This window comes from Varroa destructor, unplaced genomic scaffold (assembly GCF_002443255.2).
Source record: "Varroa destructor unplaced genomic scaffold, Vdes_3.0 BEIS01000005.1, whole genome shotgun sequence".
Lineage (NCBI taxonomy): Eukaryota > Metazoa > Arthropoda > Arachnida > Mesostigmata > Varroidae > Varroa > Varroa destructor.
Genome location: NW_019211458.1, coordinates 32,017,819 through 32,034,660, shown reverse-complemented (window position 1 = coordinate 32,034,660; position 16,842 = coordinate 32,017,819). Strand labels below are relative to the sequence as shown.

General features: G+C 39.5%; 2 long non-coding RNA genes across 5 annotated transcripts in view; one reads left to right on the top strand and one right to left on the bottom strand.

Moving 5' to 3' along the window:
- The window catches only part of LOC111251072 (uncharacterized), a 49,737-nt gene that overhangs the window by 20,794 nt on the left and 12,101 nt on the right, over positions 1 to 16,842 (bottom strand). The window lies entirely within an intron of this gene.
- LOC147755574 (uncharacterized) overlaps positions 1 to 16,842 on the top strand; it is a 34,171-nt gene that overhangs the window by 14,766 nt on the left and 2,563 nt on the right. The gene's annotated exons all lie outside the window — the stretch shown is intronic.

Below are 16,842 nucleotides of genomic sequence, written 5' to 3'. Positions count from 1 at the left end.
TGGGGAATTAGCAATGCAATTGAACAAGCCAACTTCCAATTAATATTAGTACTTTTAAATGCATTAATAATAATAACAGGTTACATTTATAGAAAATCATATTAAATTATGATACAAAAGCGATATTTTATTACATCGCAATAAATAGGTGTTTCTGCGCGATACAACACAGAGAAGCCTTGAGAAGGCTGGAAAAATTAAAAGCAGTGCAAAACTTTAGTGGGAAATTTTCTCGTGTGATGCGGTGTTTCTTTAGGAGGCTTGCTCAGGGGCCGGGCCTTATATAACGGCGAAAAACTTCTATCATCAACACACGTTACCAGCGACTTTAACCCTTGAAAATAGCTATCTCAGTTGCGTTATAGAGTGGGCTCTATGGCGTTCACAGTATATTTTGAAGAATGGCCACGCTAAAAGGCGCTTGCTAGGATACGTAGATAAAGCGCGGGATCGAAAATTACGGAAATCAAGCAGACACTTCAATTGGAATTTAAGCGTTGTCTTTCAGCTATCCACTAGAGATATATCGTATCGAGCACGTATCTCGAATGAATATAGTTCTCTCCATTCCGCCCATATCAGTAAAAGTCTCGCCTATTCACCGCGTCACGAAATTGCCGAAGTACGCCAAACGAGGTAGTCTCATATAGTCTCCGTAGTATTAAACGTAGAAAAAATCAATTTTTATAATAATTGTATGAACAGATAGACCATATATAACAAACAGGTTTTCGCTATTGTAGATTTGTTTAGATAAAATGAAACAGACTTATGAGGCTTTCACCGAATGCGAGCGCTTAAACGAGCCACGGTCGTAGATCAGAGTTCGAATCAGTGGAGTCATCTCGTTTGATGCGTAATAAAACATAAGTTATTTAATATTTGTAATAGATACGACGTTCTAAAACGCTCCGAGTAGGTTTTTTTCACAAGACAAAAGCTATCGACACGCAATCGCTCTGAATATCCCGAACGGCTGAAAGGCGGAAGTATTCGTGTGCGCTGGGGCGGCAGTTGGGTCTCATAGATCAGGGCGCAGTCGGTACGCTACTAACGAATCCTACCTAGGATATTGTCACGTACAAAAACAGTATAATAAGAGTAATAAAACGTTACAAAAAACAGTTACATCGTTTTCGGTTGATGCAGATAACCACATTAATTTTTTTTTCTATTTGAAGGAGTTACCTTGCCGGTTAGAGTTTTAAAATCGAATTCGTTAACCCGAAGTATTTTTGTCAAAATCTTTTACACACTGTTAATAAATTTGAGAGAAAAAAAGCTGTTGTTTGACCGTAACGTCCCGGATTCAACATCCGTTCCAGTCACGCCAGCTCTATATCTATCGATTTTTACGTATCAGTGCCCCCCCCCCCCTTTAACGATACTGAACTAACTTAGGACTGCTTCATTTCGAAGAGGCTTAACTCGAACGCAAAATTAACTTAGATTTGTCGATATAAGCAACTCGATATAAGTAACTCACTCCGTTTAGGGCACGAAGTTCGAAATGCAGGCGAAATTTGCTAAATAGCTGAGTTAAAAAAAAATTTTTTTAAATGAAAAATAAAATGAAAAATTAAAAAAAAAAAACCCATGTGCGAATATAAGATTCAAGTGAAACATAGTTAATGTGATCACAGAAGCTTTTAAGCTACACAAAGCATATATGGACTCAATGAAGGATTATAAAAAGTTGACGATTGAACTAAATTGAGGGCAGATGGAAGCATATGTGGTTTATTCCAGGGACGATTTGCAGAGCTATTAGTAGCAAGGAAATGCGCCTGAAGCACACTGACGCCATAGGCCAAGCTGTGAGACCTACTAACGACAGATCAGGCACGACAATGGCACTGGACGGAGAAGGATGTGGCCTCGGTGGCTGCGCTGGGTAGATTTGGACGTAAGCTGTTACTCATTTACATTACTCGAAAAGGAAACAGTTGATGATGGTAGATAATCGAAATTCTGAAGAATTTCATGACCGTGCGGCGTGGCAATCTATAGCAGAGCGCATGCTAACTCAAAAACTCATAGCGCACAACTCCATCACCAAGCTTCAATCACGGCTTAAATAGAAGAACATGGAATAGAGCCATAGCAAGGCTCCATATGCTACAGATCTCGATCTCTGTGATCTCGAATGCTCGCATATTTTAAAGAGGATATTAAGTGGCATAAGATGTCCTACCGTCCGTTCTCACGAAATAATGGTAAAAAAGTGAAAATTAAAAAAAACAACAAGTACACGGCTGTTAGGTAACTCCCGGGTCATTAGTTTCAATTTGCAAGCAATAAAAAAAATCTACGCCTAGCCTATACCAGAACACTTGTGGTGTATTTAGTATATGAAACTATTGCGAAGCAACAACTAAATCTATCATGTAATTATATTTTAAAAGCTTCAATATGCTTAATTATTATGAATAAAGTTTTTATCGATAGTTTTCATAGCTGTTGCAACGTTGCGCCAATAACCTTGCTTAAAACATTGATCTACGAAACTAACCACTCCACCTGGCCGATCTAAATGCCTAAAAACTATAATAAAAAAAATAAGGCCGAACTACTTAAAGGAAACCAACCATAAACATTTTTAATTTAATTGATAACTGAACCTTACTTGGGAAACATTTTTATAATTGCATTGCAAAAATAGCTCTGGACATAATTTAATAGTGCGTATAAATGCTTGCCATTTATTTTTTTGTCTCCCCTGTTTCAAAAGTTACTTTATTATGCACTAATAGAGTATTCCACCGAGCTTTTCTCTTGTCTATGTAATGGGTGCTTTAACTCACATATAAACGTCATTATTTAACAAATCAAATCTGTGCGTTACCAAAAAATCTTTGAAAGTGGACCGTTTATAGTCTAAATAGATTGAGTTACCTGAAATTGAGAAAAGCCAAATACCAAGTAACACCACACCCCTTTGTACAATTATCATGTTAGCTCAAAAGCAAATATCCTGCATATGGAAAATTGGGTTTTCCTCACGCAGGCCTTGTTATTTAGCTTATTGATAATACTAATTGCGATTCTGGGTAACCTAGGGACCTTGAAAAAAAATGCCGATAAGCAGTTCAGTGAAAACAATGTAATAACCAGTTCTACGTAGGTACTATTTAATTATTAACTTTTGCCTGACGGAAACAAGGCAGGTATATACTAAGCTTAAGTGAAACAGTACCTTACATTTAGTACCGTGCGGTATCTTTGCTTTAGCCTACCTTAGAGTCTGATTACCCAAGCGCATCATAGATCTGATAGAGAAAGCCCAGATTCCTCTGGCCAGTTTTTAAGGTAAGTCGAATAGCCAAAACGCACTTGTGTAGTATCTTCACCTGGGTAATGGGACAACTGACTGTACTCGCGTTTATTGAGCAATGACGTTTTCATGATTGCAGTCTTGTCCAAAACTGCCCCGTTTTGAGATTGGGTTTGAACTTATAGAATAACTAACCATTTAGAAGTTCGTTGCTCATTAAAAGTTTTACTGATAGTGCAGTGTTAAAGCGTTTGCCGGTAGTTAAGCCCTATGAAGAAAGGCTTAATCAGGCCTAAAAGTTTCAGCGTTTAGTTGCGACTTAGAAACCAGTTCACTCCGTGACTGAAACTGTGGGAGAACGCATGCGAAGTGAACTTTATTAATTATTATATTTTTTGCTATAACTGGTCGAGATGCATTTTTTTCTATATAAATCTAGTGACCAACTCACACGATATTGAGTCACTGCGATATCGAGATACTGTAGCTAGATGAACTCTTCAGGCCTAACGAGCTTCCGCAAGAAATTGTATGAACGAAAACGACAAGCTTCAATAGCCTTGGTCGGAATTTACAAACGGATTTAAATCTGCACCCTATATAGTGCAGAGGAATTGGAAACACTTTGTTTGGAAAACATCTGCTATATATAGCGATTCAGCGCTCAGGTAAAGGTTATACTCATGGACTCCTCATGGACTCACGGAAGCTCTGTTTTGAGTTTAATGTCCAGCACCGCCGCTGGGCATTTCATCAAAACGGTTGGCTTCCCGCATAAAATGAAACGAAAGTGTGTTGATCCTAACCTGGACCACAACAAAGCTTTATTAAATGAAGCTTAATAAAGATAGCAATAGAATTGCGTGTGGTGCTTTACAAGACCAGAATCGAACTGAACGTAAAGAATGACAAAGGTATAGCGAAGTCCTGCATCAATAATGTCGGCTCAATATTCGACCAAATATGACATGTCCAACAATCCAAATAGACTCTAACATTTGTGCTTTATAGTATGCCGCGCGCGATAACAGCTCGAAGGTGCAATAGTTCTAACACATGTGAAACGTTTGACTCCTGAAGGTTATTAAAAGTCGAAGGACAAGACGACCTCGAGCATTGGCGGTGGCGACGATATGGTGGGTCTTAGGTTCATAACGGTGAGGTTTCGTTTTTGTCCATCGTTGAGGTTCAGTGACTTTTCCACCCTTGACTATTGAGTCTGGAATGTGAGTTCAGCTCACAATTTATTACCTTCTATAGAATTGTGTTTCTTCTCTATACTGTATCTGACCAGGGTTATACAACCCTGCGCCTGCAATGACGGTGCCCAGACGGATGATGATATTGAGAGTGAAAAATTCCAGCTCGAGTTGTGGCGAAAACCCGTAAGAGTAAATTACTTCAGCCTATATATATTCGTACGTCAAGACGTATGACAATTTTTATAGTTGACGTATGCATTACACCAAGTGAAAATACATTGACATTAATAACCCTAAAACAACAAAGAGGTTTTGCTAAACGTTTTTGTTGAAAGATATTATGTTTACAGGTTACCTACATACGTTCCTACAGAGGGAGCGTGTAAAGCTGCAATTGATGGTTTCCGAGGCGACAAAACAGATAAAAAAAAACTGCATTAGATTTAGTGTTGTCTAGATAGATGAGAGATAACAAGTTTAGTAATATTCTATGCCATTTTAGGTCATCATGATGTATGGTGCGAGTTTCCTTTGATTGCAAAATTACCGAAACGTCTGCGTCAAGTAAGATATACGGAAACATCGTATTGGTAATTGCAACACTTTTTTATGCTTTCGGCATGTCGGAACGACATCATTTTCCGCGTTCTCTATTCGAACAGCCTGAGTCTGACTGATAGCTCGAAGGCGACCATCAAAGTTTTTTTGTCCAGCAGGATCGTATGTTTGACCATATCCAAGCTAAAGGCATATCCATTTTAGTGGAGGATTTAACCGAACCACTGGCTACTGGAAGAAGATCCTTTCCACTTGACGTAGACATTAAACGTTTGGCCTTATCAAAGAGTCTTATCAATCTTACCACGAATTGCCATATGTCAGAAAACATGCTTTGTCGTGTTACGAAGAGCAGACGTGAACGACAAGACGGCAACGTGGAGTTTTCCCACTCCTAGCACTAGTTTTGGCTATCGATAAAAAAGCCGTCGGCTGTACATCAGATCTTAAATGAGATGTTTTTCGCGTACGTTTGGATTTGAACCAGCAAAGGTCTATCATGCGTAATTCTATGGCTAGGTCCCTCTACCTAATTCTTTGTTCATAAGGCACATATTTGATGATGTATGTATTTAGGTTTTGGTCCGCATGTGCAACGATTGGTGAAGTATTTCATGAAGTTCATTCAGATTTTGTTAAGACACGCTTAGATTCTCATTAGCCTTAAACTTTAAATCAATCTGGACTCAACTTGATTCGATAAATCAATGACACCCGTTCGCTTCTTTTTACTTTGTACAGAAGAGTCAACGAGCTCAATTTCGAACACTGTATAAGTAGTCCCACCGTTTATAATAGTCGATTTGTTACCTTCTATAGGAGGGTTATCCATCGATGTTACAAACTAGGTATATTGGCCCGAGTCATATATATGTGATTGAATAACAGCTTAATTGACTAAGTTTATGTGAGAAAACGCTAAAACTGAATGTATTCATTTATGAGCCGTTTAAAAAAAGAACTAGAACAAAAAAATTGTTATGGAAGTTCCTAAATATAATGAACATAGTTCTAGAGATAACTATTGAATAAACCAAATCATAATCAGAAACGGTTTTTTTCTTACCTTAGAAGAAATTTACCTTAGAAGTGTTAATCTCTCGCTGCAGTGCTTATGGGCGTTTTCTAGTCTCACGATTAGCATCACTATCTAGTAATCATTAACATTAAAAGGCTCACATCTAAACCTTTAATTACTACGGTCCGCGATTTGTTAATGCCGTTTCAAAAGCCTTAATCTCTTGATTTGGAAAAGGCGTATGTGAGCCTATAGGCCTTATACGTTGCGGCTATACGAGGCTGTTTTAATATGATGGGCACCTGATTAATTTCGGCAGTGTTGGCAGGGGACGCACGGCAATTAATTTACTTTATCGAAACCTGGCCTCATTTAAGTTTTTATTTTATTTAATTTTTGGCCTCATTTAAATTTAAGTGCCAAGTGGAACTGGTAGTTAGCGTTTTTCTTGCGTTGATTTCATCAATTATTTTACGTAAGACGTAATTACTTCATGCAAAACAGAATTACGGTCCGTTCTTCCTGTACTATTCATGTACACAGCAGTCACTATTTTGGTCGTTGACTCAATCTTTGCAAATATCATCTATCATGAGCGGCAATTTGACACAATCCAGTTTAAGCCATTTCCTATGAATGATAAAAGATGTCAGGTAGTTCACTTTCTTAAAGTTTGCTGCTGACAACTCTAAAGCTGGTTGGAAACAAAGTGAAGTTACTTGTTTGCTGTATCTGACGTTGACCAGAAACCCCCCCTAGAACAAGCAGACGCAGCTAAAAAAAGACTAGACCCTCTCATTTTTCAAATGGCATCCTTTACCTCGCCCTTTGTTGCCGAGGCAACATATGAGGGCTGCGGAGTCAACCAAAGGAAAACTGGTGGCCTCGCCATACTAGAGTACACCTAACTTCTATCGCATTTAAACAGCACATCAATCAACACGTCCGTTAAGAACGCTGTAGGAACAACTGCGATCAAACATGATCATATGGCCTGCAGATAGTTGTTGCAGGCCCTTTCCGTTATGCTGTGGTAAAGTAACACCGAAAAACGAGATCCTGGTCGCGTTGGTTTGGTATCGTTTTCGTTAGTGGGTAAACATCACTGTAAATCTGAACTAGCAACGCTTTGTCGGCGGAGTCAGGCCATACTCAAACGGGGCCGTAATCATCTTCGCTAAAATTGAAAGTATCCAGTTCGTTGTTAGTATGCTTGTTGATCATGATGGACTTTTTAGGTTGCGAATGAACATTAGAGTGGGCCTATTAAATATGAACCTTAGAATCGGTCACGACTACTGGTAGATTACCTACCTTCGATCGGTTAGCTTCATATATCAATTATGCAATGAACAGATCGAAATAATTTATGCATCTTTTTCAGACAAGCGCTCCAGATGCATGCCGTATGGCGATTTACCGTAATAGACTTACTATACTCTACATACATAGTACTGCCACGTAAAACGGGTTACGAATCAGTTTTTGTCTATAAAGTTTTTTCGATTGCGCTAAAAAGTGTCTCACACGAGTAGTTTCAACGCAAACGAAATAGCCAATGCGGTCAGCTTATTTACGGATGATCAACACATTCGCAAATACAAATAATAACTCGCACGATTAAGTGATCCTACTATCACCTGCTGCTACCGACACACGTAAGGTCGGTATGCTCTTTGGGCGCTGGCAAGGCATGTATCTGGTAAGAAAAAAATTTACAGATCAAAAGGATACACGTCGCGTGCCTCCTCAACTCACATGACCCTTGCTCCACAGTTCGGTATTCTTTATAGTTGGTCTTCGGCTTGCCCCTCTAGTAAATCGCTTTGCCCTAGCGACAACGTCTTTCACGAAAATTACCCATACATTTTTTTCGTCCAGAAATTTAAAGAGGAACCAAAGTTCGTTCGAGTACAGGGCATAATGAACGCATTACCTTACCAGAAGGTACAGCTAAAAGCGGCCAAATTGAACCCGTTTGGCAGCTGCTGGACCTACGCAGTTGTTGAAATTCCTACTGTTCTGCACGAAAAAAAAATAGGTGATCTTCATCTGTTTCATATAATTGATCTTATGAAGCCGGTCCTCGCGTCACAACGCCCGACCAACTGTCGCAAGTAACTGTAACGGCGTAGCCCCCTAGCCCGCATTGTCCTGTGCATGAGTGCAACCTTCTGCCAGTCGATGATCAGGACATTGTCCCATTTAGCAAGTAAAAATACTCTTTTTTTATTATTGGTAATATAGATGCTTTGTTGATAGATAGATAGATAGATAGATAAAGCACATTTTGCGCTCTACTTTTCCCCCATTCAAATCCGTATCACACACGCCGTATTTACGTTAGCACCAGTTTGGCGATGGACAAACAATACAGGCAAAACATTGGATGCAGGGCAAATTCCCTAGGGCCGAAGTATGGGAATTACAAGAAAATTGTTTCTAATTCGAACATTAGCTTTCGTTTTTTATTACTCACAAAGTTAGCAACCAAATTATGCGGTTTAAGTGTTTTAACTTCTATAGAACAGCAACTTCTCTCCGCTCGGCCTCATTTAACCATTTTAATTAACCAATTTAACCATTTAAACCATTAAAACCAATTTAATTAATTTATAGCTTACCCCTTCAACCTATTTAACTACTTTGCTAATTCGTTTTTACAAGATTACAAGGAGTAATTTGCAATAGATATACTGTCAAGTTCCAATCAAATCACACGTCAGGTGACCTCAGCTCTTTTTCTGCGGATCACACTACCGTAGAGCCGACGCTCCACGAAATAAAGCCCTACACCACTCTATCAGAACAGCGGCGTACGGCTTTTGTGGCACTCGGCACCCACCGTATCGTCGTCTTTGTTAATGGGAACAAACGCACAATGCCCCACGGCGCTATATGCAAAACGATTATATTTGAACAATATGTCACCCTAAATACTTCGAGGTTATTTTTCGTTGAAGCTTTTATTTATCAAATGCCTAACCTTTCGGGAAGTTACTCTGTGTCTAGTTTGACCCGCTTAGTATTTGACAGTTCCCTTAGCTGAGAACGGAACTACTATATGCCCATTCTAATCGTTCTACCTACAAACAGAACAAAATGTTTTGTTCCCTTCATGTCACGACACTCATCGTATTGCCCGGCGCCAAGCAAGGACGATACGTATCCTCCAAATATATGAAGAATTTGTCACCTTGTGTTTCTTCGTTTAGGTCACGACAAATCAAGTGCTAGAACACTCTAATCTCTTATCTATTTCTGTAAGATGTTACGTTTGGCTTGAGCTCGAATTTCGATTTTCAACAGTACGTACTTGTATTTAATAACCTATCCCTGACTTCATATCAGGACTGCATCTGTTTGTTTTTATTGAATGTGGTCAATGCAACGTCTTGCTCGTGCCGTCCTTGATCCGCTTTTTTAAGCTAGTTTTCGGATATTTGCGGTTTCGCTAGAATATTAATCATTTGTTGTTTAGAAGTTGGCGTTAGCTTTTTTTTCTAAAAATCTGACAAGAATTTGATATAGCTGGTTTCGCCTTAGCTACACGCCACGACAACCACTTGATCTGTTCAATAAAAGTGACATTGAATACTCTATATTAAATTTTATCTCATTACACACTTGGTACATGGGTTAAATCAATGGAACAACTAGAACGGCTACATTCTGAGTAGGCATAAAAAAAAAATGTTTCTTATAGGCGGTTGCGGAGGCTAGCTTGTTCATGGTCAGATCTGGTAAATTGTAGTCAACAGCGTGTATACGCCAGATTTGGGCATCGTGATCTGAATTTTGAGATTTGCACTTTGTTCTAATCTAAGAAAGAACGTATCTGAGATGTTCCTCTTTTTTCTCGAACGAATAATATCGATGGTGAGTTTTAAGGAAGTGAATCGCAGTTTTGTGCTTTCCACCGGGATCCGGTGTATTTAACTATCTTTTATCATCTGTGTGTTAATTTGCCTATATTGTTTAACTTACTATATTGCCTAAAGTTAATTAAACGGTATATACAGTTTCAATCAGCCAATTTGAAGCTTACATCAGGGCTTCCATCAAAAGTCCAGGACTTCCATCAAAAGTCCAGGGCTTTATTGATGGAGCATCACGACCCCAGTGAAATCAATTTAACCAATCGCTGTGTTTGCCAACTACAAAATAGACATATCGATTCCAGTTCCTACTCCTATTTTAGAGGATCAAGAAAGTGTGTTTTATTAAAATTGCTAGCCCAAGAAATAACCAAGTGCAACAGCCACACTGTCATTGAATTTTCATTAAATAGTTTGGACGTTGAAACTAATATTTGAATAATTCTAACTTGAGAACTTATCTAATTAAAAGTTCAGATTCGTTTATTAACGGAAACTTTACCTACCTACCCACCTACCTACCTACCTGCCAACTGGTAGCCCTCATAAACAACGCTTAAATCATTATCGTTACCTATTTTGCCATATTTCCAGTATACTTTTACGCTCGTCAGCTTACCTCACAGCCAAAGGGCAAGCTACATAAGTCGTCTAAGCGAATCTTACTTCGATGGAGACGAATACGGACGCAGTAACTTTTATAGGGTAATATGAACAAATATAATTGAAACTTGGCCTGTCGCTATTAGCAGACCTCAAAACCATAACGACACCCTTTGCGCTGATAAAAAAATTATTTCAGTTCTTTGTACATTCATGGGTCCTGCTTTTGAAAGCTCATGTTTTAGGTATATACAACGAAAAATCTAAATATATTTCTTTACATACGTAAAATGTGTAGTTATGGCCTTGAAATCCGCTAATTGCGACAGACCAGGTTTCATCTTATTGAAATGCCCCTCTATATTATTTTGGGTGCCAGGCATATGGAAAGTCCCGCAGCCCTCCTTCACTTGCCCACCCAAGGAATAAAACCTGTCTGGAAGAGGATAGATTCGAAAGACTCGAGGAAGGCCATAGTCGAATATGTCTTTCGCTCTCGCTATTGGCCAATGGTTTTCCTGCGACTCCACCAACTAACGACCACTCGATACTCCATTCTTGTGAAACAAATTTTCGGTTAGTGTAGGCTTAGTGCACCGGTAATGTATGAACAATTGAAGACGGCATCAAATAGCCTCAAGTTTCCATTGTCGTATGTGCAGATATTTCGTACCGTACAGTCTTACCAAGATCTTTGAAAACAAGATAACGCTGTCTGCCAAAGCCACTCTCCATCGACCTCGTTCGTTGATAAGATTTTTCCACTCTGAGTATTCCGGTTTCGCAAAACAGCACGGCCATAAAGTTCCGTTTCTTTTTTTTTGTCAGAATATATGAATATGTACCGTTTTCCGTTTCACCACACATATGAAATTGTCGCTGCAATCAGCATCAATCAAACAGTTCATCAGTCTGCACTTGCACGCGAATCTGAGCTACTAGCACAACTTTCTGGGGTAGCGATGGCGGCAAAGCGGCGACGGTCGCCGGATAAACTTTTCGGTCTAATTCAGCTCGCCTTGACTTGCCCTTTTGCTCATGGCCTATTTTTTCGTATTAGCGTTCCTGGACGTTCTTTCAGCTGTTGTATGCTCAACGTGAGTGGCAGTAGCTATTTGTTTGCAATCTGCGCTTCAGACTACATCAATACTGACTGCAAGGGTTGTCGCAGCAACAACGACAACAAGGCTCGTACTAACAACTCAGATACTAAGATAGGCAATGATTATGTTTGTTCTTACCTTGCATTTTGTTAATCGGGTACGCAATAATATATTGGAACCCGTTGAAACGCAGGTCCGGGCATTTAAGCGTCATCGAGTCCGCTCTGAATTAGCCCGGTGCACCTAATGTGGCCTAATATTGTAAACCATTTTACAAAGACATCACGACGGCGACAGCACTAAAACCCCATAAATCGGTTTTGGAATCAGTATTCCGCCGCTCGAGTTCGACGGGAGAAAGCTTAGATGTGATATACAAATGTTTATATACGTAAGTTCTCTATAAGAATGTTCTATAGAATAAAATATGCCTGGATTGGCAGAGTTTCTTCATTGACGCTATAGACAAAGTAGGATTTGAACAAATGTGGCTCTGATTTTCACCTAATGCGTAACAGAACGTCAGCACCAGATTGTTGCTCTTTTCAGTATAGCTTGTGTGTAACTGTGGTGCAGTGAACCATAAACTTAAGACGATTGTATTAGGTTAGGATAATTAACAATCATACCAATAACAGAGACTGATTTTATAGATATAAGAGTGATTTTCTGCTTACCGACGGCTAAACTACTAAAGCTTCAGTCGTCAATATATACGTGACACACCCCCTGGAATTCTTGTTGTGTTTTGCAAGTTCGTGGTGTGTATCTTATGTATTCTAGGAAAATGCACTGGGCGAGTTGGGATCATTGTAATTATATGATACCAGTACAACATCGAAATGCTTTAGAAAATAACACTGTGACCGCCTTAAGTTCAATGTGACACACAATCATAATACATTAACTAACTATTGCAGACCTGTTCAAGTCCGTCCCTAGAGGTAATAGGGCAAAACCAGTACAACAAACATTTTTTACGTATAGCGTGCTATTCTATACGACATTACTATTCATAAGATTACGTTATGACAATCTAACTTGTACTTCTATGATGTTCCACTCCATTACAGATGTATATGTTTGTCGTACATTGCTGGCCGGACAAATTTTTTTTGTTTTCTCACGTACCCCGTATGAGAATCGAGAATCACAGTATAGTTGAGCAGGAACGCACTGTGTCACGCGGGAGCGGTTATCTGCCCTTTATATGCTATCACAGTAAGTCCGACGAGCAGTGGTGCGCTGAGGGCTTTCCTATTAAGGACGACTGATGTGATCCTTCCTGAACTGCGTTAGTTAGGTCAATTGTATGCCGCGGTGTGATTTGCAAACATGCCCCCACCTCCGGAGAGATCAAAACGGACTGGTCTGGATTATCTCGAACTAGAGCCACATCATGGGGCAAAAAATGCCTATTATTCCACGATACTTAATCGCTTTCCATGTACACACGGATCTAAAAACGTTTCCAAAAAAAGAAAATCTAACGATCCGATTCTGGCGTGCACGAAAACAGACCGCAAATCCAACTTCGCTTGGGATAAATGCCATCTTGCAGCTTCGATCCATCCGCTCTGAGCTGATAAACTAACGCCATTCATTGCTTGGAGAAAAGGCGGGTATTTCGGAGTCCAGCTCACTACCAACTACCGGAAACCTTAGTTTTATTGTATTCGTATTATACGCGAACAAAAGCGCCTATTTAATGTAATTGATAAAATACCTGTCGTTGGAGGCTGAAGCATTCCAGCATATGTCAACATTGTGTAGCATGCACAGCATAAGGACGGTAGCTCGATGGAACGGGATTTAAGCTAACTGTGTAAGGGAAAGCTGAAATTTTGGCAAAATTTAAGCTAAGCACTCGAAAATTAGTTTTTACATACATCTGTATTGGAAATGTTGATGCGAACCTGTAGTTTCTAGACTTGTGATGGCAAAGAGCGCTCTGTATTATCTTGTCCTCTATTAGCCTTCTAATTAAGCTCAGCTTCACTGTTCTGATGATATTAATATTGATCGAATTCTACAACTGACATTTACTTAAAATTCACCTAAAAGGTAGCTTGCTCTAACCAGTTACACTGGAAAGTAAAGTCAAAGCTCGATATCTTGCGGATCGACTAATACCGCAAGCGAGCTCTGCAAACAGCTTCCGACTCGGGGCCTCGAAATCGATAAATCATGTTGCGAACACAAAAGCCAGTTCTCTCACACAACAACTTACAAACAAAAAAATACAAAACATTATCTACTAAATGTACGCAATATATAGAGGAGGAACTAGAAAAAAAAAAAAAGACGTTACGTGCGATTTTACGATTACGTGACCAGCGCCTCGAACGGGAAACGCAAGATATTTACAGACCTATGTTTTCTTTGATGTTTAATCGGAAAATAGTTTTCCTAGCCAAGTCTGGATGTGCGATCCGACTATTGAGCCTAGTTAGCCTTTGATTATATAATATCAAACTGCCCCGCTTAACACTAATGGATCACAGTTTATTCACAGCGGCAGGGGCTAGTAATATCGATTTATGTAAACAATAGGATAGAAAGAAGATCTCTTTACTTTTGGTTCCGGTCTCGCTGTTAACATTGGCCATGTGCAATAGACTTGCGTAGCCCAGATGGTCGATGTGCAGCCCAGATGGGTTAGCTCCAGTCTCACGACAGGGTTTGATCTGCTGGCAACAAATACATTAAAGGCTGCACAGTGGTCAAATACTGGCTATCGGCGAACATCATTATGAGCGTCACTGAACAGATTCAGTGTACATTCAATGTAGCGCTTCTGCGAAAAACAATGAACCTATACACTTAGCTAGTAATCTAATGCAATCGGCTATGAATTAGAGAAGGCTACAAGGCCTAACGCTAAGGTTGAACGATATGTGTTACGTACTGCACCAAACACACGCAAATCTCTCTCTAAATTCAAAAGCTTTATTATGCTTTGTTCCTAAAGCTACATCTAGATAAACGTCAACGAATTTTTTTTTGCACATTCTTGATAATTAACCCAATTCCATCTAACTACCATTCTCTACAATCACAGCATCAATTCAGGACCTGAACCATTAACTGGTAATTGTTAAAATATTTTTTCCTTAATTCACAAATAACTTCTTAATAGCAATGATACTGTTCGGCCTAAAGGTAATGGTAGGCCACAACCAGCTTGCTACCGCTTACGAGCGGTAAAGGCTAATGTTACGCCATAATATCTACTATATGTCTCTATTTGAACAAGGAACTACATCGTCAGCGCTTTTTCATTAACATTCCGAATCGAGATTACTTCAATATTACAATGCAAAACAACAATAGAAGGCCTAGAAAAACGTGAGCCTCAGAGTACTTTTAGTGTCTCTTGTTCGACCGATGTCAACTTGTTTACTATCACATATGTTTACACTGGTACCTATCGAATTTTGAAAATGAATTTCTAAACGCTTTTCACGTCGCCTTCTCTGAAGCGTGCGCTGACAACGAGTGTTTGGGCCCAATGGATTTACAGGAGCCCCCGGTTACTGCCGATGTTGTTTAACCGGTTTGTTAAACTTGCACTTGAATGTTTTCTATTGGCCTGCTTGCTTGTTGCATGACTTTCGCAAGGCTACAGATCCTTAGAGTTACAATGAAGACATAGTATAGTTTGACCTAGATAGCGCTTTCCATTCTTACAATCAACGGTTCTGCTATTTGAGAAAGCAAATTCTGCCATGGGTTATGCCCTTTGTTAGATATTGGTCTAGCGGTCCTATATTTCTTAGTCCCATTTAACCTATTTATAATAACAATAATGATAGGTATTTAAGCGCTTTGCAGAACTACTGATATTTGTAGGCATTTCAATTAGACTCCAAGCCCGTTTTAGGAAATATACAAGACCAAGAGAATAGGTCGTTACTATTACAAATGGGCCTGCTGAATGTAAAATGATGTGCTACTTATCCATGTTCATATATTGCGCGATTGCTGATCTTGGCCTGGCAGGCTCGTGTGGGATGCTGCACTTGCCCTCATACTGCTAGAGCGGCCACATACCTTGATGCATTGAGTGCCTGTCTAGCTCCTACAGGAACCTCTTCTCTAGAATTCGGACGAGCCATAGATCAACATGTATGCAAAGGGTTTTTCGATAGACATAATTGAATACGACTGGTTTTGTTTACAACTCACTGAATCGAATGGTGGATCAGGATTTGCAATGTTCATCTGTTGCTCCGGAAGGCTGCAGGTTCAAATCCCTCCGGTGTTTACTTCTTACACTGTCAAGGTCTATATGTAGATTTGTATTCTATAAAAAGTTCGATGTTAATAACCTAAGTCTTAAACGACTTTGTAATGAGTAAAGTTCACCCCGTACAGCCGCTTAGAAACAGCAATATTATGCTGCACGTTCAAGCTAAAGGCCGAACACAGGCCCATATGGTCTTTACATGTTCTCATCGCGAGGCTGTTTTTCTATTACAACTCCCTCGTACACGCAGGAAACAGGTACATCATATAGCAACTAGTTTGTATTGCTTGAACTTTAATTGAACTGCAGTGTTAAAATAACATCTTTCGAAAGTTATGAAACACTGTCTGCTTGCATTTCAAGCGTAACCTTTGAATGGCGCAAAGCGTTGCGTATAATCTGTTCACTCCCTGCTGGCGTACGCGAACGCGCGTATGCACGCATAGACGTACAATATCTTTCTAGAGTTCTAGCACAGCGAACTACTCTAGAGAAATGAAATGATTTCAGTTTATAGGTACGTACGTATATCTATACGAAAACGTTCCTGTTTTCGATCAGTCAAAACGTCGAAAGCGTTGATCCGCTAGAGACGAGAGAAAGAACTCTACATTAATAAAGATCGAACCATATTGTGGTTGAATGAGATTGATTTAGAGCGATTACGATTTTAGTCGTTTCCTGATTGCACGAACCGTTATCGATAGTAGGCTTTTTGGTGTAGTTATACTTTCAAAAGAGGATCAAGCTTTCTTCTGTCTCTTCTTCTTCCATTAAGTAAAAAAATCGTTCTTAGTTTAATGTACGCACCACGTCACGTCCATCCGACTAATGTCTGACTGAAGGTGAGACAGCAGTAACTTTCTGCTTTACTTAGTCAATTGTCAAGAAACAATTTGCCCCTAAGGCACTAACTCTAGGGCATTAGGGATGTATAATATCGCGTATAATTCCTGC